Consider the following 22,710-nt stretch of genomic DNA (forward strand, 5'->3'; position numbering starts at 1 on the left):
TCCAGGGAGATGGGGGAGGGCAGAAGGCAGTGGAAGCCAGCTCGGGGCTCAATATTTTTGTGCAGAGAGCTCAAGAGAGAGGCCTTGGTGCTGTTTGTACCCACTCTGCACTGAGGAGACTGCTGGCTAGTGTATCCCTATGGGCCAAGTGAAACAGGCCTAGAAGGAGCAGACTGTGGCTCTGGTCCCAGAAGTGTATATTCCAGAGGCTGCGTTTGCTGTCTCTGGAGGGCAAGGGCTCCTTATGGCTGCAGCTAGTAGACTATCCCCTCTTTGGGGTCTGTACTTAGAATCCTTTCAGAACTGGAAGAGGCCCTGGAGATCATATTGGTCAAGGCGGTCATTTTATAGAAGTTTTAATTGAGCCAGACATGTGAAATGACTTACCCCAGGCCACAATGTTAAAAGAGCAGATCCAGCAGTATAACCCCAAAAGTTTCCTACCTCTGCCCTGTGGAGCTTCCTGTGAAGTTAGTAACACAGTGTCAGGCTAGTCGTTTCCAGCATGATAAACTCCAGCTTTAATCAGGAATGAGGCCACCGTGAGGGAATGTGCTACGCAGGCAGGTAGTAACAGGTGCATGTAGGAGACAGAAAATTTGGCTTTGCTCAGTTTAGGAGATGACTCTTCCTGAAATCTCTCTGTGATTAATTAAATTCTCAAAGAATTCCCTTTTCACAGAGAGAATCTGTATTCTCAGGTTCCATTTGGTTAATTTCTTATGCTGAGCGAATATCTTTTCTCCTGGTCATCCAAGTAATAGTTCTCTTCTGAAACTTAAGATCTATAAACCTAAACAATCTTCTCTTTTTGTAGATCTGTCTTCTGTATCTCCTTGCTTGGCTTCTCTAGATGTGGCTATATTTGATGTGTCATGGAGAAGGCAGGCCAGCACCTTTCCCAGTAATATAGAACCTCTCACATGGAGCCCAGACCCTCTGGATTGCCCGGCTATTGCCAATACCTGAGTAAGAGGTCGAAGGAAGAGATTGATTTTGAAGAGAGAGGATATTTGTACCCAGGCCTGACTGAAGAATCTTCCCCTGACTCCACCTCACTATGCCCCAACACTGCCTGGTGAAAAGGTGGCCAACTCAGTAACATACAATACCCCAGGATTCCCACTGTTTATAAAAAGAGCCCTGGGACTTGGATGTCAGTTAGCCTTTTGGTATTATTTGAGGCTATATTTGAGGGCTGGACTTAAGGATGAATAATTATGGAAGAGGTGGTCTCAGCTGTCTATTTACCCTGTAGCTTCTAAAAGGATTAGAGCTGAGGCAAATCTGCCTGCATCAGAAATTTTCCCCCATTGGATAGACAGGAGTCTAAAGAGGACAGTGCCTTCTCTCAGAGGACAATAGTCTCCCTTTTCCAAGGACAGCAGCACCTCCGATGCCGGTTAGTCACATAAAGGCATGTCCTCAGGGAGCTTGTGAGGCCCTGGGCAGTATTGTCACAGGGCTGGAAGAGACCTTGGAAATCCTCCAAGTGATTTTCAAATGTGTCTTTAGCAGGAGAAACTTTTTTTCAAATGAAGTCTTATAAGGAGGCTTTAGCAGTTGATGTTGATGGCTCGTACATATCCCTTTCAGCCCACCCCAGGGGTCACTTGTAGCAGATTCCGGACGCTCCCAAGGCTCTGATTAGCCAGGCCCAGGTCACCTGTACTTCCTGAATTAACAGAACAAGTTAGTCTAGCTCCATATCTTGAGAATGGCAGGGGAAGTGGCTTCCTGAGAAACCAGGAGTGTTATTGGAAGAAGAGTAAGTGGATGTGATCAGGCAAAAACAATAGGTGTCAATTCTAGCAATATTGTTCAAACTTTAATTGCATACAAGTCACCTGGGGATCTTGTTAGACATAGATTTCTGGGGCTCACACTTGAAGATTCTAATTCAGAAAATTTGGAGCAGGGCCCATGCATCTGCATTCCTAAGAAAGCTGGTGTTACAGGTGCCTGACCATCGCACTGTGGTGCTCAGTGACCCCCAAATTTCTCAAGCTGCTGCTGAAGCTCTTAAAGTGGTGTGCCTTTGCAGGCAGTCTTCTTTGAGGGGATTGCAGAGAGAAGGTTACTCTCCCATATTTTCCTGGTTATTACTGCCCTCTCTCCTCTTCCTGTAAACAGAAGATGATGGGACATGGCCAAAGGATGCATGTGCAGGGAACCCAAAGCTATTACCTAAAGGGTCTTTGCCCAAATCCTTTTGGGGAAGGCCTCTTTCCCTCTAGATCCTTCCCTAAGAGGTAGCCTTCTGTCTAAGGAAAAGGAAAGGGAAGGGCCCAGGGCTAGGGTGGGCCAAATAGGAGTGATTTCTTAAAGAAGGAAGTTTTTGAAAGTGATGATAGAGTCTTTCACCTCCAGAGGCCTCACATTCAGCAGAGGGCAGGGAGGGTTTGGACTTTTAAGAGACCTGAAAAAGACCAATGCCCCGGAATTGCTGTATGCTGGAACAGAAACCTTTCAAACACATCCATATGTACCTAAGGACTGACCCACTGAGACAGGAGCTGGGTTGAGGTGAGATCTGATTGGCCCCATGGCTGCCGTGGCAGAGGCAGCAAACTCAAGTCCTACCTTACTTGAGAGCAGAAATGTTAATAACTCTAGTACAGTCCAACAGAAATATAATAGAGATGACATATGGGCCATATATGCAATTTAAAATTTTCTAGTAGCCAGATTACAAAAGTAGAAAAGAAATAGGTTAACTTGATTTTAATAATATATTGTATTTAATCCAATATACCCGATATATTATCATTATTCAACACATAATTAAAAAATTATTACTAAGACAGTCTATATTCTTTTTTTTTTTGTATGAAATCTTTGAAATCTGGTGTATATTTTACAGTTACCTCTCAATTTGGACTCGCCACATTTTGAGAGCTCACTAGCCACATGGGGCTAGTGGCTGCTGAACTGGACAGCACAGCTTTAGTCCCAGCAGGTGAGAGCCCTCTTCCATCTCTTCCCCATTTTCTCCCTCTTCTAGAATAATGTGGATGCTGAACAGAGATAGTACCGGGCCCGGCAGAGGCTTAGGTGCAATGGGGGTGCGGGCTGTGAGAGCTCAGACCGCGGAATGGCAACCGGCTTGTTCTGCGGTCAGTTCTCTTCTGTCTTGGTGGCTTGTGCAATGCGCGAGTCATTGTGGGGGCAGAGAGGCTGGGAGGCAGGGTAGATGAGGTCCTCTCTATTCTGAGGCCTCCTTGAAGCCCTTTGTGAATGTCGGGGCAGGAGGGAGGGACTGGCACAGTGGACGGGGTCGTGAGGGAATGCGGAGGGATGTGTCTGGATTCACAAAAATAGACTCGTGTCTGTGGGCTGGTTACAAAAACTCAAAATACTATTTCCCTGTGTAGGGGAGGAATGCGATGAGGGGCATATTAAAAAGCTACATGTTTTTATTATTAAAATGCTCAGGAAAGCTAATGAAGAACAGGGCCCTCAGAAATGTCAGGATCTGGGGCTCTTTTGTAAATTGGATCCTAGAGTTCTTTCAATATTCTGAATTGTGTCTGAGAGTCATTTTTCTTTCTTGTGTCACACATCTGTTTTCAGTACTTTCTGCTTGATTTGAACATTTAAGAAAATTTGCCTCATGTACAATCTTCCATTGGCTTCTGAAATGTGCAGATGTGTTATCTTTGAAAAGCAGCTGGTCAAATGCTTTCTCACAGGACATGGTCACAGAGCTCAGAGTCCTTGGGAAGAGTGCTTTACCCGAATACGAACAGTAGTCATCATTAGGGCTACGAGCTCGGGCTGGGTTTGAACCCCTTCCTGTTACTTGCTAAGTTACTTAACCTCCCTGAGCCTCAGTTTTCTCTTCCACCACATGAGAATAGTAATAATTCTTACCTCACTGGGATGTTGGGAGGATCAAATGAAACAAAGCGTGTACTGCACTCAGCACAATGCCTGGCACATGCCATCATGACTGTTTCTCTGTAGGAAAGAGGAGCTCTTCTGCATTCCGTTCCATGGCTGGCCAGGTGGAATCTTTTTATTTACCAAACTGCCTTATATTTAGATTAGACAGTGCAATGCGACAGATGTGGAACATGATACACAGGGAAGAGGGATTTGGCCACAGCTGCTTAGGGAATTGGCGGCAGAATTCAAGACGAAACCCAGAATTTCTATTTTCCAATGTTTATTTAGCAGGGTCTTCTGGGTCTCAGAATCTGTCTTACATTTTAGAAAGCATAGAGAGGAAATGGATGAGGCAGGGCTTAAATACGTAACCACAGAATAAACACAGGAGCCTAATATAAAAAGGCAAAAAAGAAACCCTTAAATGGTACCAGACATTCAATAGAATGGGCTAATATGTAGTCACTAAAAATGCTTCCCGTGTATATTGATTTGACATGGGAAAACACTTTTAAACTATGTCAAGTGAAAGAAAAAAAAAAAAAACAGGAAATAAAACTGCACAAAATGTAATGCTAAAATACACACACACACATGCTCCAAACCAGATGTTAGGTTTGCTTATCTCTGTTGGGTAATAGTGTTTTCTTGATGCTTTGGCATATTTTCTACAATAAACACTAACTACTTTCATAATCATGAAAAACAATGAAGGTTACGAAAGATCTCCAGTCTCCGGTTTCCACCAGGGAGCCTGTAGCTCATTCTCATCTCTCTCAGCCTTGCAGGACTCCTAGTGGCTTCAAAGCCTGCTTTGTTTACAAAAGAATGATTATGTGGGGTGTCCAGGGAGACTGACTGAGAGAGAACAAAGTGAGACATGTTTTATTGAAGATGCTAACCAGAGTCAAGACACTCTCACAAACAAAAACCTTTAATGAATTCAGTGGGTGGCTGTTCCAGGCAAAGTAAATTGGGTAAATGGCAAATGGGTGTGTTAGCAAGCTGTGTGAGAGAGGATGATAGACTTTTTTTTTTTTTTTTAAATCTACTTCTATAGAGAAGAGATTACAAATAAAGTTCATGATGATCATGATTTTTATTTTGTTGGGCTTGGGTTAACTCAGTTTATCGCGAGTCCGATGAGGCCAGTGGCAGACTTTCATCCTTCCCCTCATCCCTCAGGCTTTCTGACTACCTCCCTCCAAATCATGAGTGGATTTTGCTTCCCATTCCCAAGCCTCAGGGTCTTGCCTGGGGCTGTTTTCCCAAACCTGCCTGTTCTGTCCTGCCTATTCTGTTTTGCCAACTGAAGTATTTTTGCCTTGGAGCAGGTTGTTCCTCTCTGCCCAGCCACTTTGGGTCTGCGCATTGTCCCCAAGTATCTTTGTTGCATCTGACCCTGCATTTGACCCTTTGCCTGTTTCTCAGATCTTTGCTCTGCAGCTTTGTTGCAATCAGTCTGGCTCCCCTCCTGTATCTGGTTTCAGCTGCTAGAGCCCCCACCACCCAGGTCAGAGCCCTATTCCTCCTGAGTGCTCAGGAGAGATGGCTGGACATCACTAACAATTTGACTCTTCTCTGTGCCACGAGCACAGTATCTCTGTAACTCTGTTGTTCCTGACAGTCATTTTAAAGAGAGAAGAGCGTGGTCAGGGTAGGCCCATCCAATGAACCTGGTTCTGCCACTTCCTACTTGTGAGACTTTGGGCAAGTTATTAATCTTTTCCAGCCTTAATTTCCTCTTCTGCAAAATGATGATAATAATAGTTATCTGAAAAGGTGAGGTATCACATGAAAAGTGCATCTCACTTTTTGGGCATATAGCTAGCACTCAATGAATATTAGTTGCTATAATGTTATTATTTTACTATAAAAACAATGTAACCTATTGTGTGGAAAGAACATGGACTCCAAAGTCATACAGTGCTGTTTAAACTGCTCTTCTATCCCTGGCTACCTGTGGCATACCTGTATGCTTCAGTTTCTTCTTCCATAAAATGGGGTAATAAAGAATACTGACTCAAAGGACTTGCTGTAGGGACTGAACGAAATAATGCATGTGAAGCACTTGCAAAATGCCTGTACATAGATAGATTTTGCATTGTACAACTGCAAAATGTTTGCTGTCGTTTGCATTACAGATGATGGATGGTCTTACCAGCTTTTTCTAGGAAGGATGACTATGAAATTATTTATTATCATTTTCTTAATAGCATTTCAGAGTTGACATTTGAATTCTAAAGTAGATCAAGCTTTCATGGTTGTGCTGAAGAATCATAACAGTATAAGAGTGAGATTAGGACCAGAATTGGCAAGCCTGGTTTTCCCTCTGTCCAGGAGAATGAGCTCATTGTGTCCTAAACCAGATTCTATTTGTCTCCACTGCACATGAGCTAAAACCAAGGGGCCTCTGAATGGGTAAATCTGGAGACTAACAGCAATGTATTTGGAGGCACATATAGATTATAATGTTAAAGATCTAGTCTCTTTGTTTCATATAATGTAAAGTGAAAAAGTGAGAATCGAGAATCCTTCCAGAGAATTATCATTTTGTTAAAGGCTACAAAAGTGACTCAAAATTGTTTAGGGACTCACTAGGAAAAGGAAAATATGACCTCATGGAGTCAGCTAGGGTGGCTAGTCATCTTCTAGAGAAAGCCAGCCTTTGACATCATTACAAACCCTCCCTAATTTAGAATAACCTTAAAGCTCAAGGAGGAGAACTTTCCTCCTTGAAGGAAACATGCTTTGCTTTATGAAAACGAAGTCTTGTCATCACTTTAATCAGCCACACATAAATTTCCATTTCCTAAAAGCCTCTGTAGTGAAATGTACCTGTTAAAAAAGCATCGTAATTCAATTCTAGATTTGCCAAAACAAACCACTCAAGTACTAATGCAATAAGAGAGTTGCTTTGTACATGAAATGGGGCTTTTACGTCAGATATTAAAAAAAAAATTGTATCTATTAGCTCATTAATGATGACTGGGCTTTATGAACCAGGCACTAGACATTTTTTTTTTCCTAAGAAAAAAATAAGCATCAAGGAATGTAGGGCTCAAGGGTAAGCTCTGAGTCTGTCAGTGGAGAGTCGCACATCAGATGGAGATTTCTGTTTTCAAATGTAAACTTCTCGTGCCACATTTTCCCCCCACCCAACACCTAGACGATTAGTTTCTGTAGCAGGGAAGACGTCCTTGAGGTTGAGCCTGTTTTCAAAGAAGCTCAGCATAGAATAGCCTTTGCTCCTGATCTCAAGATCTATTCAGTGGAGATGGTTAAAAAAGAGGGTAACACCCAAAACCAAACAAAAACACAGCTCAGCAGCTCTCCTCAACTAAAGAGTCCTTTGCTTAGCAGACTGTTAAGTAAAAGTGGAAGAGTATGCTTAAAAAAAAAAAAGGCAATGTAAAGCCTGTGTATAAGTGCTACAGTCAGTATTATATATGCTTCATAATGACAATGATAAGATAGTGTTTATCCAACTCCCACATATGTCTAGTGCTATGGTGCTGTGGTACTATGGTGCATGCATACAAATCAGTCTGCAGATGAGGGTCCTCTTAACACTCTAATGGGCTTACAAATTGCTGCAGGCGCTAGTTAAAAACACTGACTTCCAGACCCCACATCCAGAGGCTCTGATGCAGTAGGTCTTAGGTAGGTCTGGGAATCTTAATTTTTCTCAAAGAATCACATTGGGTGGTTCTGATATATGATGGTCCACAGATTGCATTTTGAGAAACACTTGATTTTGCAAACAAGGTAAATTATAAATCAAATCAGAACACTATACACTATAAAAGGAGAGAGACTAATAAATCCAGCAATATATTTATGTAACAGTTCCATGAGAAAGCCAATATACTTAAAAGCTGCCTAAAAATCTGTGTTTTTTAAAACTTGCAGGTAAGTGTTTAAAGGGGCTAGTTAGCCCTTATGAAAAGAATGAAAGTGAACTCAAAGCCACCTGATTTATTTAATAAATTATATTTATCAATGCCATGTCTATTCGTATTTAGTGACAGTCCAGTGATTCTCTACCCTACGTGGGTACACATTAGAATTATCTGGGGCTTTTAATAAACTGATCCCTGGTTCCAGAGAGTGACCCAACTGATATGGACTGGGACCCAGGTATGAGCATGTTTATAAAGCTGTTTGGGTGATTCTGATGTGCAGATAGGGCTGGTAATCACTGTTTATCTCCTGTATCCAATCTCTCTCTCTCTCTCTCTCTCTCTCTCTCTCTCTCTCTCTCTCTCTCTCTCTCTCTCTCTCTCTCTCTTTCTCCCCCTCTCCCTCCCCACCCCTTTTTCTCCCTCACCCCTCCCTCTCTTTTTCTCCTCCCCACCCCCCACTTTTAAAAAAAGATAAGTCAAGAAACTATAGTGCAGAAAGATTAAGTAATTTGTCCAGGCCATAAATTTAGTTGGTACATACTAGATGGGCTCCAATGTCAGAAAATTAGATAGCAGAATGGTCAGGGGAAAGGAAGATCTCCTGACTGAGAAGAAATGTGTAAAATAAAGCTACTTCTGGTCTCCCTGCAGCCCAGGAGGCAAAAAATCTGCACTCAACAAAGGGAATTGCAGGAAAGACTATCTCGTAGGGGTTAAAAGCTTTAAAAACAGGGTGTTTTTCTTTGATGAAAAGGGACAGTAAAGCACTAGAAGGTATAAAGTAGTATTCTAAGGAGGCAAGTTAACTCCTTCTTTCTGGCGAGTAGAAACTAGGTGGTTAAAGGTTGCATGATATTCGGGAGGCAACTTGGCACCTACCACGCTCTGCCTTTCTTCCCACCAGAGTCCACACAGACATTACTCTCTGTTAACAGCACTCTGTCCCCTGAGCACAGGCCCAGCCTCAGAATGCTTTCTAACACAGCACTCACCCTCTGCTAATGCATCATATTGGGCACATGAATTGAAATTTATTTGCCTTCTCTGGTAGAGTGAAAAAAGTACGGTCTTTAGACTTAGACTTAACTTTGAGCACACCAGCTTGGTCCATTCCTGGCTGTGTGGTCTTGGACAAGTAACTTATGTCCCTGAATCTCAGTTCCCCCAAAAGTTAAAAAGAGGAAAAAAGAATGTTCATCTTGCAGTTTCATATAAGGTAAGGACAAGTAGAACATCTGGCATATAGTAGGCCCTTAATGACGATAGCTAGAATTATAGATTGTAATGTCATAGGAGTGAATATGATTGTCAGTGATGGCCTTGAGGGAGAAATAGAAAAATAGGAAAGACTCTAACATGGAACTTCGTAAGGCTTCATCCAGTAAGAACCCTAGCCTGTGTGGAATCCTATATTTTACAAGAAAGTTTCAGGCTATGGGTGAAATAAATGGGACTTGCCAAATCACATGAGTGCACTGCATGAACCACTGACTGCACATAGAGTGAATGCTCATAAGACAGAGCAGTCTGTGCTCCGTGATGTTTGCAGTTAGTCCTTGGATTAAGAGAGCAGCAGGAAAAAACAACAGAGGTGAGAAATATTCAAGGGCCACAGCCTGGAAAGGGGAAGCAAAAGGAGAGGGGTCTCTGACCACATCCTTCTCCCCTATTCCCTTCCTAAATTGTCCTCTTCTTTCATTTCATCCTAACCACAGCTCTGCAAGGTGTGTTATTATGGTGATGGTGCTTATTGCATTCACCAGAACACCAAGGTCAGAGAAGATAAATATCCTTTTTGGAGGGGTTGGAGCTAAGAGCTGAGTTCGTGCATTTAAACTCCAGAGCCTGAGCTTTGTGCCAGGTGTTAGACATGGTCATCAAAGACTCTTTGACAAAAATAAGTAAATAAATCCTTCCAGAGGATCATGTATGGGATATTCTATGTTCCTCGATCATTTAGATCATTGAAATACTCTATGTGCAACATTCCAGCCCCATTAAATAAGAAGCTCCACCTTTCCCTGTCAATTATGCTTAGTTCAACTAGAAAAGTATAAGGGACCAGGAGTTATAAGCTAGTAAGCAGAGGTAATTTGTGGGTATTCATCAATTTGCTTTATTTTTTTTTTTAATTTAAAGAATGAGGAGATTCAAATGCAGTCTTTATTAAATGCCCTTCCATGTGAAAAATGTCATAATGTGAGAGTTAAGAGTTAGAACAGCTATCATTGGCAGATAGCACAGAACCTAGTGTAAAGATGGCTTCTTTACATACTATTCTCTACAGAATCAAGATAAATTCTCCCAGAACAAAAACAAGATAAATAAGCATGCACAATGATAGTTTGTTCTTTAAATGGATTATTATGGGATGTGGGTTCTGGCTTCTCCGGAATGGTGGCCAGGGCTGTGGGCCTCGCTGCTGCCAAGGTATGGGAGCTTTTGTGGAGGGGCTGGGGTTTTGGGGAGGTGTTTCAAAGAAAATAGACCTGGCAGATGCTCAGAAACCAGTGGTTTTTAAACCTGCACATAATGCTTTTTTTTTTTCTCCTGTAGACATAAGAGAGAGAATTTTATATGAGAGAAAGATTTGTAGTTTGAATTAGAATAGCACTATTGTGACAAAGTTGGCTTTCAGCCTAAGTGATGTATTTGCTGAAAATTATATCAATGCCTTCACTGGGAGCTCAGAGTGGGTTATAGCTTACTTCTACATTTTGAAAATAAGTATAAGCGGCAAGAGAACAGAAGTACTTTAGAGTGACATTGACTTAAATGTCATTTTCCATTAGCCTAAGAGTTGTGATGACATATGTTTGGTTTCCTGGCTGGATGCTGAAGGTAGTTTGTTGGTATGGTAGTAGAGTTTTGGATGCTTCTATAATTTCATGAAAAAAAGAGTATTTGGTCATATTTGGACTATAACCGTGAACTGCTTAACAATGTGCTGGGAAATTTGGATCAAATTTTCTAAAATGGTATCTATTTCATTCTCATAAATTCACCTCTGAAAAGGTGATGCGAAATGTCACATTGGGTAGACCAGGAATTATTCATTTGGAAAGTTTATGAGATGATATGGTCCAGGCAATGAATAGGATTAAATATTCAACGGCACCCAGAGAAACATCAAAGAGAATCAGACCATAGATCCCAGAATACCAAATAGATCGTAAAACCTATCCATTGCCTGCAAGCTCTAAAATGCATGGATTACATGACATGACAAATATTAAAAATGACATCTAAGAGCATTTCTGCCTGAATTCTCACGTCCTGGGAATTGGATTGGGAATGGACAAAGAGAGGTTATGCAAGGCCTTGCTGGAAATGCTTACATAAAAAACGTGCCCAGAAATTTCAGCGTATTTATAATAACCCTTTGCTTATTAGCAAATTAATGAAGTGGGGACAACTATATCAAGTCCTTAAGGATTCTTTAGAGAAAACAAGGCTAAATAATAGCTACCTCGACTTGCAAAGACAGAAGCCAGAAATTGCTATGTTTGAACATTCGATTTATAAATTCTAAAAACAACAACAACAACAAAAGAAACCAAAAATGAATTGGTAATGAATGCATTGAAGATACCAACATTATTCTCAAAATGGGTTATAAATCACTCAAATTAGGGACATCAAGAGGCAAGTAGCTTATGGTATTCTGGGAATTTTGCTTCCTTTTTTACTTGTCGTCATTATTTTATTTGATTGGTATATCTTACTAATTCTAATGTTATTGGAGTTTTTTCTCAACTTTTTATAACTTTTTAATGAAACTAATCCATCAGATTGTAATTCAATTTGGAAAATAAATGGACAGCAAAATATTTTGGAAATACCGTAATAGTAAGATTTTGGTGTGAGGTAGGAGAGGGAGTAGTAACAAACAAAGAAAATAAAGTTGGTATTGCTGACCTCAAAATATCCTCTCATAGTTTACTATGTATCTTTTTATATTTAAAGTTTTGAATTTTTTTTTATTTTCAAGATCAAATTAACAATGGAAATTTCTTTTAAACACTAGCATATGCACTTCTACCTCATAATTAAATCTGTTTATGTTATGTTCCACTACATAAATAAGATTTGTTCCTATTTCAACAACCTTATAAAATGTCTATCAGGCCATAATTGAAAAGAAAATGAAGGCCAAATAATTGTTAGCAAAATAAAATCAGTTGTATGTGAAATTGTTCAGATAATCCTAGAGTGTTGGAAGCCAGTGCTTTGGAACATCAAACTTAAATGGAACAATACAGGCCTCTAATATTTCCAAATGCCTTGCACATCTCTAACTTTGCAGGACTTCTGGATTAGGTGGACAACTGTCATGTCCTATCCTAAATACAGTCATTCTCTGCAGCTTTGCTGTACTCAAGGGCGGGGGGCGGGGGGGGGGACCTGATAATTATGACCAGAAACTTTTAAGTTCTCAGGTTTTAAAACATTTAGAAGTGTTACATTGGATTTCATTTTCAAAGAGGACATGTTCTAGGGTGATTCTCAGCTTGGAATAGCTGTTGTAGAGCTACTGTAAATCCTGCCCCCCACCCCGACAGCACTCCCCTTCAGTGGGAACTCAGAGGACAGTGAGCTAGCTGTTCCTAGATGGTTTGTTCTCATGAATTATTCTTTCCTAGTTGCTCAGCCTGTAGTAGAAATAACTTCACAAAGAGACTGAGGATTTTACCCATGGGATAACCAGAAGTGGTTAAAAATAAACTCATTCCTCTACTCTGTTAGCTGAATTAGGTTATTTTACTAGGCAGAGTGGACAAACATCTCCATTTAAAAACCTGCCTTGTCCTCCATTAGTTACTATGAATGTTATCTTAATCTACACTGTCTCATAAACTAGAAGCCTATGATCCCTGCTGTCTCCCTCTCCCTACATCCAATGGCTCTTGTCCTATGGATCCTTAAAGCTGTCTCTCAAATTCATCCCTGTTTCTCTGTCTACACTGACAGCATCTTGGTTTAGGCCAGTCAGCATTAACCTAGATTTGTGCACTATTCTATAGACTCTTCTGTTTCCTACTGTCTTCACACTGTCCCTTGTGGGATCTGTGCTTAAAATCTCTGATGGAAAGGCATTAAGGACTGTCACTGCTTAGCCTCCCGTCTGCCTCTCCAGCCTCTCTCCTGGCTCTACCATTTACCTCTTTGTACAAGCCTTAAAACATGGAAGAATTGAGGAGGCATTTGGGCTTCGGGAGCAGACCAGCATTCTAATTCTGACTTGGCCTCTTATTCATGGATTAACTTTGGGCCAGTCATTTACGCTATATTTTGTACAGTGTTTGGGATGCTGAGGGTGGGATGGAGGGCCATAGTAAACAAAATAGATGAGGCCCCTGCTTCCATGGAGTGTATGGTCTAGTGGAATCACTAAGTACTTAGTGGTAGCATGTTTCTAATAGGAAAATTGTGTCAGAGACTGTAAGTTGACTACCAAATATCCAGTCTCCCCTTCTCCTGGATATAAACATGTTCTGCTTTTCCTGCAGTTTCAAAGTTCCCTTACTGCTTGAGGTGGTCAGTAGGGTGCAACTGCAAGTTATTGAGTGGGGCTTCTGGGAAAACCATTTAAAGTAGGGCTAACTAAGCAGGGTAACATTAATCTGCCATTTTCTCCTTCTTTTCCTGGCTAGAATGTAGACATGATGGTTGGAGTTCCAGCAGCTCTCTTGGGGAGCGAGGCAACTTTGAGGATGAAAGCCTTTGCTAAGGAAGGCGGAACACAAAGATAGAAGACCACCAGACTACTGATGATTATGGGGCCTCCGTACCAGCCTTGGATTGCCTGTCTTGGGACTTCTACGGGAGAGAAAAATACAGTAAGCTTCTATCTCATTCAGGTTTTCTTGAGCTGAGTTTTCTGTTCTGTGCAGTTGAACCTAAGCCTAAATTAATATACTGTGTAACTATACACAATTACCACTTAAATACTAGATTTAGAAACTCATGACTTTCAAGGATAAGTACAATCTTGATAATCATCTCTTGTTATGTTATCATTTAAATAATCACAATGATGATGGTAATGTCTAATAATAAGACAATATTTATATAAATAAATCTTGCCTTGACATAATCTACCTTAAATCAATTCTCAATCATCTCTAAATTGAGGACACAGTTACAATAATGTATCTCATCCCTGTTTCAAATCGGTCTTAGTTTTCTTCATGTAAATCTGATTTTCTTGTTTATTTCAATCTTTGAATGTGGCCCAGGAATGCTAAATACTTAACATACATGTCACCACTTCCTAATCCTGTGTCCATGCCAGGCATTAATAATTGATGATGGCATTTTCTCTGTCACAGCCTCTTTCTCATTAACCTTTTCAATACAGTGCCAAGCAGCTCTTACCATTTGATCAGAATTGGCAGAACACATACATTTATTGTAAACAATTTTCAATAATTTTTAAAATCTTGAGTGGGGTTGAGAATGATAAATTTTTTTCTTCAAATTCAAATATTTAGAAGTTTTCTTTGAGAATATAAAACTAAATAAACTTCCAGTTTATTGAACAGACATTGATATATGTCTTAGGTTATAAGAAAAGGCAAATGGGGGCACAAATTGCTTATAGGAGCTCTGATATCAGTATAGATTTATAAGCTATAGGGAGTAGACCATATCTCTTGGGCATCCATTGTTCACAAAGTATTAAATGAAGATGAAGAGATATAGTGGGAAATATAATGATCCCTTCTCTCCATGGATGTATAACCTAATGAAATATATAGAATACATCCAAATATATAGAATACATCCAAAACTTTAAATGTATAGATATTAATAATAACAGCTAATGGTTTGCAAAAGATATTCAGGGAAAAGAAACTTAAATTCTAAATGTTGCCCCTGTCACAACCATTGAAAGAATAATGGCTAACAAACACCTCATGGGAACTTCTATGTGTCGGGCCCCATAGGTGATGACTTTTCTATAGGTAGTGAGGGCTGCATGGCTCATCCTGATTTCTCCTTCCCCAGGACTTCCCTTTAGGCACACAAAGGTAGATCTGCAGTGTCATGTCCCCTACATGACCATTGGGGCCTCTCCTCATCCCAACCATGGCTGGCCAACTCAGTAGATTGATCTTGTTCAAGCCGAGCTGATGAAATTCTCTCTACCTGGAATTTACATTGGGAATGAAGAGGCCATGGACTGTAACTATTGAAACTGAGCCATATGTCCACATGTTCCAGAAGGGGTCCATTTGCTGCTGCCTGGATGTTGGAATTGTCCTGGTTCCTGCTCCCAGAGATTTACCAAGCTTAAAACCATTAAGGACTATGGTGAGGTCTATATGTGATATGAACATCTTAATCTACTTTACTTCTTCCTTGCACACTGAGCTACCCCAGTGTTTCAATAAGTAGTCTACTTCTCTTTCTCTCTTTGTTTTTCTTTTTTATTCCTTCCCTCTTTCCTTCATTCTTCTCTCTCTCCCTCTCCCACCTTCATTTTTTTTTTTTGGGGGGGGGGGGGGTGGGAGGGGTGGCTCGAGCAGGCCAGAATCAGATTTTGTTATTTGCAATGAAAGAACTTTCACTAATACAGATATGCTACTTTCTTTAAATTTCACTACAATAGTCAAATAAGGAAGTTAAGGCTTAGCAAGCTTACAAGGGTTTGACCCAAGGTTACACAGCTATTAAGTGGCAGAGCCAGGATGCAGACCTAGCTAGGTTTATGTGATTCTAGAGCCATGGCTTTAAAAAAGTGTTTGGTTCTACAGGTGGTGAAGTAGGATTTGTCCATGCTCTGTCCTCCAGAAGATCAACACATTGATTTCAGACTGCTCTGATTCTAGATATAGCATTATGGAGCAGGGGAAAAGCAACTCCCTGAAATATAGGCATGCCTCATCTGCTGTTTTTGGGCTCACTGTCGTTGGCTCACTTGCCTTCAAATACAGCACACACTATGTGGAAGATAATAAAGTTTTTTTTTGGGGGGGGGTTGCTGTATTTGATGTAGCAGGTAATATATTTTTACCAAATTTGTTAAAGCAATGAAGATGATAGCAACATCAATAATCTCTCCCATCAATAACCTCTTCCTGTAGTCTCCTTGACTATCTCCTAGCCACGTCCTTTTCTTTCCTAAAATGTAGCTTACAACCTACTTCCAGGAAGGTTTTCTTAATTGGTTTTATCCCATGTGTTCTTATTTTTAGCAGAGATTGGACTGAAAGGGGAAAAGGATGCTCACGGTCAAGTCCCAGTGCACTGCATTCTGATGTCTACCTTTTTTTGGAAGAGGGTATAGCCACCTTTGCCCCTTCAGAATTTCTTTTTCTACCTGCTCTCTGGCCAGGAGGCTGATCTGTTTGGACCATATAAAGGAGCTTCATTAGGTCTTGGACAATGAGAGAGGGGGAACTGTAGATTAGAGAGAGGAAGGAGAAGGAGATTGGGGTATTTACTCTCTGCTTCCTTTACATGGGGTCACCTTAGCCTGGCTGTTTCTCTGGACTAAAGGTCACTTCTTCTCTTACATTACGCCTCTCATCACGACTTCTCATTTTGGGTTCCAGTAAGGGCTCCTTCCTTTTCTCTCCTTCAGCTCTAGGAAGGATGGAAACTTCACTGTTCCTTGCCCTGGAGTTCCGTACTATTTTTATGGTTTCTCTACGTCCTGCCTAAACTTCTATAAATAGTCCCCCCTGGGATCATCCTTATGTGAGTGTACTTCCCCTTTGTGTTAGGCTCTTGAGTGATGCTAATTGTAAGTGCTTCTCCTAGCTAATCCTTCTTCTTGCGCCCTCTTAACTTTCTTCATTTTCATTGGCATGCAAACCTGTTTTTCTGTGGTTATAACGCTCTAGGAGACTCAAGTCATTCAAAACCAACAACTAAATCTGTTATCCAATAGGCAGTCACTCTGTAGATGTATAGCATATCAAGCCAAGTTGGAATCATAAATTCACATTCAGAGAGAAGACAAGGTTGGTGGTGAGTCTAATGTACAGAAATCATTCATTACACTCCCTTCCCACTCTTGTGCCTTTAATGGTATCACTGTGTATATTTTCAGGTGACAAACATACCTGTCTGTAGAAAGGCCAGAGGGACTGTGGATGTTGATGCTTTTAGGACAACCACTTTTGGGTTTGCTCTGAAAATTATGTTCTATCTGATTTCCTCAGATGACCTGGACAGATATGCACAACCTTCAAATTTGGGGTTAAAATCAAACTTCTGTCCCAGAGCTTTCTCTAAATTGTCACAAAAATTGTACATAACATCCTCACAATTAAATTAGAACTGACTCGATCATTAGGTGCGGACATGGCTTTTTTTCCTTATAGTTTTTTTCTTATTTGCCAACCTACAGTAAAAAATTCAGAGATTCAAAAAGTCAGATGACATCATCCAATCATAATTTCCTGTGCGCAAACTATCTTTGAATTTAGTTGTATTGCTCACAGTGTAGATGATTTGGTTGTCCATGAATATTACATCCTAAGAAATGTTATTGATTATGTGACCTGCTTTTGATGGTTTGACCATGATTTAGAATATAGCTAGCTTTATGGAGACTTATTCAGATTTTGAAACTGAACAATTTAGTTTCTCTATTGGGGTGTGGAGTGGGGAAATTTATGGTATAGTAAGCTGATTGAAACACAGACACAAATGCCCTGAGTTTAGGGTAGAGAATTCATGCAGAAAATATACAATTGGTGAAGTCATCACTGCTATTTTGCTCACGAGGGATGGAAGATGCGTTTGATCATTCTGTAGCAGACACAGCCTGGCCTGAGAAGGTGTACCCTCAAGAAGGAGTCAGACAGGACTTTATTTTTTCCTGGTCGAAGTTCTTGAGTATGTGGTGGAGTTTCCTCTTAATTTATTATGCAACATTATCTTCTTTGGATGCTGCTTCTTCTGCCAACTCACCTATTCTTTGTATGGCTTTTTCTCAAAAGCCTGTTTCCAATTTCCAAAATCATGTTTATACATGGATCAGTATTCACAAACAGCCATGCCCCCATTCTCCTCAATATTGGGTCCCACCTCCACAGTCCCTGCCAGGACAGTTGCTCTTAACAGTTAATGAAAAAAGAAGTGGAGATTTTAGAGAATCTGCTGGCTCAGGATTGAGAAAAAGGAAAATGTGCATGATAGGTCAGGCTTCCATGAAGCAAACTCTGAGATGGAGATTGGGGTGCAGTATATTTATGGGGGAATGAGGGAAGCAGGACTGGGCAGCCGCAACAGAAGCTTCGGCCAACCCCGCGGTGGGGCTCTGGTGCTGGACTGGCCTCGCGGAGTTGTCCCTAGCTGGGGTAAAGGGGCCAAGCTTTTATACTGTTGTATGCTGATGATTAACCAGGCTGCCCCAGGAAATTGGGGTGTGGCCTTGGCTTAGGCAGCTGTCATTAGTTTAGACAGTCACTGGCACGGGGGCTCAGCTGTGAGCTAGCAGCACCCAAAATGCACTCTCCCAGCAGCTGCAGGAATAAGTGCTCCTGTCTTGAAAGGGCGATTAGCAGCAGTGGCGGCTGGATGCTGATCCCAGTGGTCCCCCTTGGTCAGAGTCTTCCGCTCTGCCAAATGGCTCTGTTACTTAGCTAGGAATGTGACAAAGAACTATGGGATTAGGAAATATTCTCTCTCTCTTTAAACTATGCAAGACTTTTCTAAGATGGCCACTTTAAAGTACAGATCAGCTTTGTGTGTTCAAAACATAACTTGACTAACCACATATATTTTTGTAAAGAGAATATCCTCAGGGACACCCCTGTACAAAGGCTGAGTGTGCGTCTGTATGGGCGTGGATTGTGCACCCTTCACACTGGTCTTTTACAGGAGATTTTCGTTCTTGTGAGGTCAAGGTTCAGCCTTGTCCAGAAGTGGCTCATGGTCTGGCTCTTGGAAAGTTACTACTCTTGACTGACTATAACGTTTGGATTGGTAAATTGGAAAACTAACTGCTTTTGGTTTTAACTATTACTGGAAATTCTTACTTTTCTACAATGGATAATAAAACGCAGAGTACCTTTCCTTTAGAGACAGCCCGTTCCCTAACAAGGGACGTGACTTTGGAGTCAGAAACCTGGCTTTCCTGCCAGTTAGCTCTGTGACCCCCCAGGCAAATTTTTTATCATCTTTGGGTCCCAGTTTCCTCAATTCATAAGACGAGTTGTGGTGAAAACTGGGTTAATCAATGTGAAAGGCTTTGAACACTGTAATGTACACTTCACATGTCTTGTTACACTTGTTAGAGCGGAAAGAGAGCTGGATGATCATTTTAGCAAGTTCTTCAGTGGCCAGGTGATCCACAGAGTCCCAAGGAGGTCAGAGGACTCACTAAGATTGCACATCTGGTTAGTGGCGGAGCTGGAGCCAGCCCCCAGCCCTCCTGAGTCCCAAGCTAGTACTTTCCCATGACACAAATCTGCTTCCAATCTCTCCCCGCCACCCCACGGTTACTCTCACTGCAGCTTGGGGAGATTGTGTGTGTTGCTTCTTCCATAGAACCATCAGGACGGTTTCATAGCAGCATAATGTTTGACAGAGCTTTGAGTCTGTAATCTGGAGACAAGACATTCTTCAGATCAGAAGGAGTGTTATTCAAAAACTGTTACCTTAGTCATTATATGAAAATCCCCCTTGACTTACAGTAAAGAGGAGAGGAGTTCATTTTGTATTGGTAATAGAATTACTGAACAGGAACATCTATGTGCCTCTGTGTGTATGTTTGTGTGTGTGCGTGTGTGTGTGTACACATGTGTGCGTATGTATAGCTAGTCAGAGGGAGATTGGGATAGAAGGGGAGAGAGAAAGAAGAAAATTACTGTATCATTCATCTTATATTATTTCTTAGCCTCCTTATTTAATAAGTCTAAATTGAGAGTTCTTGTAATTCTCTTGCATCAGCGAACAAGCTCTCAGCATCCTCAAGCCCTTCAGGGCCTGCAGTATTTCTGCTTTTCTGTAGATACTCATTTCCAAAATTTCATTACCATCCCACATATGAGTCATTTACTCCCATGCAATCCATTTAAAACATTCAGCACACTCTGGGGGACAGAAGGAAAAAGCTCAGAAAAGGCCAAGCCAATTCATTTGATATGTTGAGGACTTGCCAACCTGAGATGGGAGAGGAGGCCCAGCAGGGCTCTCTCAAGGTAGCCAGCAGAAAATGTGGCAACATCTGACCCCCGCCTACTTCCCCGCTCCAGGAGCATGCTCTTTTATTTTGCTGTGTGTTTCATGTGTTAGAGTCCGGAGCAGTGCAGTTGGTGAGAGAACAGAGATGAGAAAAATTCCTTTAGCAGGATAACAAAAACGTAAGCTGAACATTGTTAAGAAACAGTTACCCAGCTCACATATGTGCAGACATCTCTGATTGGGAATCAGAAGACTGGGACTGTAGTGCTGTCCTTGTGAGCTGCGGGAAGTTATTTAATTTCTCTGGGATCTCAGTATCCTCAGTTATTAGATGAGGATATGAAACTTGCTATAGTTATTGCACAATGAATATAAAAGTGCTTGGGAATGTAAAGAGCTTTATAGAGATGTAAACTTATTGTATACATTAGCTATGTAGTTTCTAAGGGAATCTTTGTGGTTCCTTGTGCCTCGGAAAGCACGCAGCAGCACAGCACTGCTGGCCTGCTTTTTCTTATTAAGAAGAAAGTTATCTAAGGCATAAATACGACAAATGAACCCTATGGAAACTTTCAAGGTATTGCCTTGGGCTGCACTGACATTGGAGTTGGGCATCTAGGGCTGTCATGCTAACCAGGCCAGAAGATTCCTCACATGAAGGTGTCACTTACCAGTAGGTTCCATACTGTGGCCCTTTGGCATTAACTCATTTCTAGCTAAACCTAGGAGAGCTAATCAATTTTTCGTCTTCACACAGTATGAAAAATGCCCAAGTGATGGCCATCCTCTGCCTAGCCCCATGGAGAGGGTGCATACGGACAGTCCTGCTGGCAGGGGAGGCTCCCACAAATAAGCTATTGCCTCAAGGAGCAGGTGGTGAAGAAGGAGCAGAACATAGCTCCCAGATTTTTATTAGCAATTTTCATTATGTGGCATTTAAAAACCAAAGGAGTTAGATATCAGTTCTTGGCTGAGACAAACACTCAGAAATTCATGCAACAGGTTACTGTACTCGGATACACCGTTACATAACCAGCATGGTCCTCTCTGCCCTCAGAATGGACTTAGCTTTCAGAAGTCATCCTGTTCTGATACCTAAATATTTCCTCTGTCCTCAAAATTTCTCTTGTGCAGAAGAGTCATGCTGCCCTATACATAGAAAATTCAGCATATGGGTTGAAGAACTTCTGGCGACTGAATGCATCAATACCCCAGAATTGGGTTGGGGTTTCCATTGACATTTGGTGGCTAAGAGGTTCTATCCTTAAGCCCTTCAGCATCCAAAAAAAATCTCTTCAATTTTTGCGATAGAAAAATAAATTGGAGTTTGTGGTGCACAAGAGGCACAGCTAACCTAAACTTGGAGAGAAGGGGGGAATTCAATGACCTTGGCATGGAGTAGGCCCAAGGTGAATTACAAATCTTTTCTGAATTATGTCATTTGGTGGTTTGGATCCTCTCAGATTCTAGGAGCCTGGGTTTCTTCAGATCTGTCTATTTAATTAGTTCTATAGGGAGAACACTCCAGATGGATTAGAGGCTATACAGAAAGTCAAAATTAGAGACAGAAGCAAAGTGAGTTGTAGGTTTAAGGTAGTTGGAGAAAAGGCCTGATGATCTAAGCTAAAATCCTGACTCTATCATTTATTAGCTCAGAGATGCTGGAAAAAGTCACCATTACTTGTCTAAGCCTTAAGTCGGATCCCGAGGATAATAAAGTTAACTGTAGCTGCCTCTTCCACCAGCACTCCATCTATCTCCCAGTTGTTAGGATGAGCATAAAATTTTTTTTTGCAAACTATAAATCACAAAGCTTCCAGGATTGGACACATCTTAACTTGTCTGTGTGCATGTAAAGATGTGTAAGTGAATATCAGGCAAGCACATTGTTCATGTATGTGTTTGAGGTTTCCATTTTAATTTTCTGTTTTGTTCGCTAATGGAGTGAATTGGATATAAGCAGGTTAGGGAAGGGGCATTGTCTGTGATGTTTATGGCAGGGTGGATGCATCAGGCAATCTATACTCTCCTGTGGACTTTTCCCTGGGATGGCTGTCACATTAGTTTTTGGAAAAAGACAGGTGGGCCTATGACAAGGCGCCAAGAATCAAAGACCTGCAAGAGAAGACTCCAAGGCATACAGGGGGACTTAACACTGCTTTTACGTTCCTAGAAAGTCCTATGATAGTCTAAATCAGCAGTTCCCAACCTTTTCGGCACGAGGGTTTGGTGCTCCTATGAGACTCTAATGCCTGACGATCTGAGGTGGAGCCGAGGTGGTGGTGATGCTACCACTGGGGAACAGCTGCAAATACAGATGAGGTTTGGCTAGGCTTGCCTGCTGCTCTCCTCCTGCTGTGCAGCCTGGTTCCTAACAGGCCAAGGATGTTTCGTGGCCAGACGCTAGGGAACCCTGGTCTAAACTATTTTCCTTCACATATCCTTGGCCCAGCAGTCTTAACTGATTTTCTTTTCTTTTCTTTTCTTTTTGATATTGAAAAAAAAAAAAAAAATTAACCTAAGAACTATTTTACATTGTTTTGTTTTGATTTGTTTTTGGATGCAATTCTTAGGGATGAAGATATCTTTAGTTTTTCTTTTACTTTCTTTTAAAAATAGCCATTTATGCATAAAAATACTCTTGAATGAAAGTGACAGTCTCCATATAAGGAAAGATCATTGTGCAATGGTAATTGTGGAACTAGTCATGGCAAAAAAAAAAAAAACCCAACTTTTTCTTTGCACTGCAAAGAAACTATCAGATTTCAACACC

General features: G+C 41.2%; 1 protein-coding gene across 17 annotated transcripts in view; it reads left to right on the forward strand.

The window, feature by feature from the left end:
* ZNF366 (zinc finger protein 366) overlaps nucleotides 1-22,710 on the forward strand; it is a 264,426-nt gene that overhangs the window by 92,282 nt on the left and 149,434 nt on the right. For 12 of the 17 annotated variants that reach the window (XM_036225243.1, XM_036225257.1, XM_036225252.1 and 9 more), the window contains exons 5-7: nucleotides 2,864-2,959; nucleotides 13,448-13,633; nucleotides 14,805-15,110. The gene's annotated coding sequence lies outside the window, so the exon portion shown is untranslated. Of the gene's footprint in view, nucleotides 1-2,863; nucleotides 2,960-13,447; nucleotides 13,634-14,804; nucleotides 15,111-15,997; nucleotides 16,081-22,710 lie in introns of all 17 variants that reach the window. The other 5 variants (XM_036225245.1, XM_036225249.1, XM_036225253.1 and 2 more) reach the window with 3 other exon arrangements.

This window comes from Rousettus aegyptiacus, unplaced genomic scaffold (assembly GCF_014176215.1).
Source record: "Rousettus aegyptiacus isolate mRouAeg1 unplaced genomic scaffold, mRouAeg1.p scaffold_m13_p_8, whole genome shotgun sequence".
NCBI classification, from domain to species: Eukaryota; Metazoa; Chordata; class Mammalia; order Chiroptera; family Pteropodidae; genus Rousettus; species Rousettus aegyptiacus.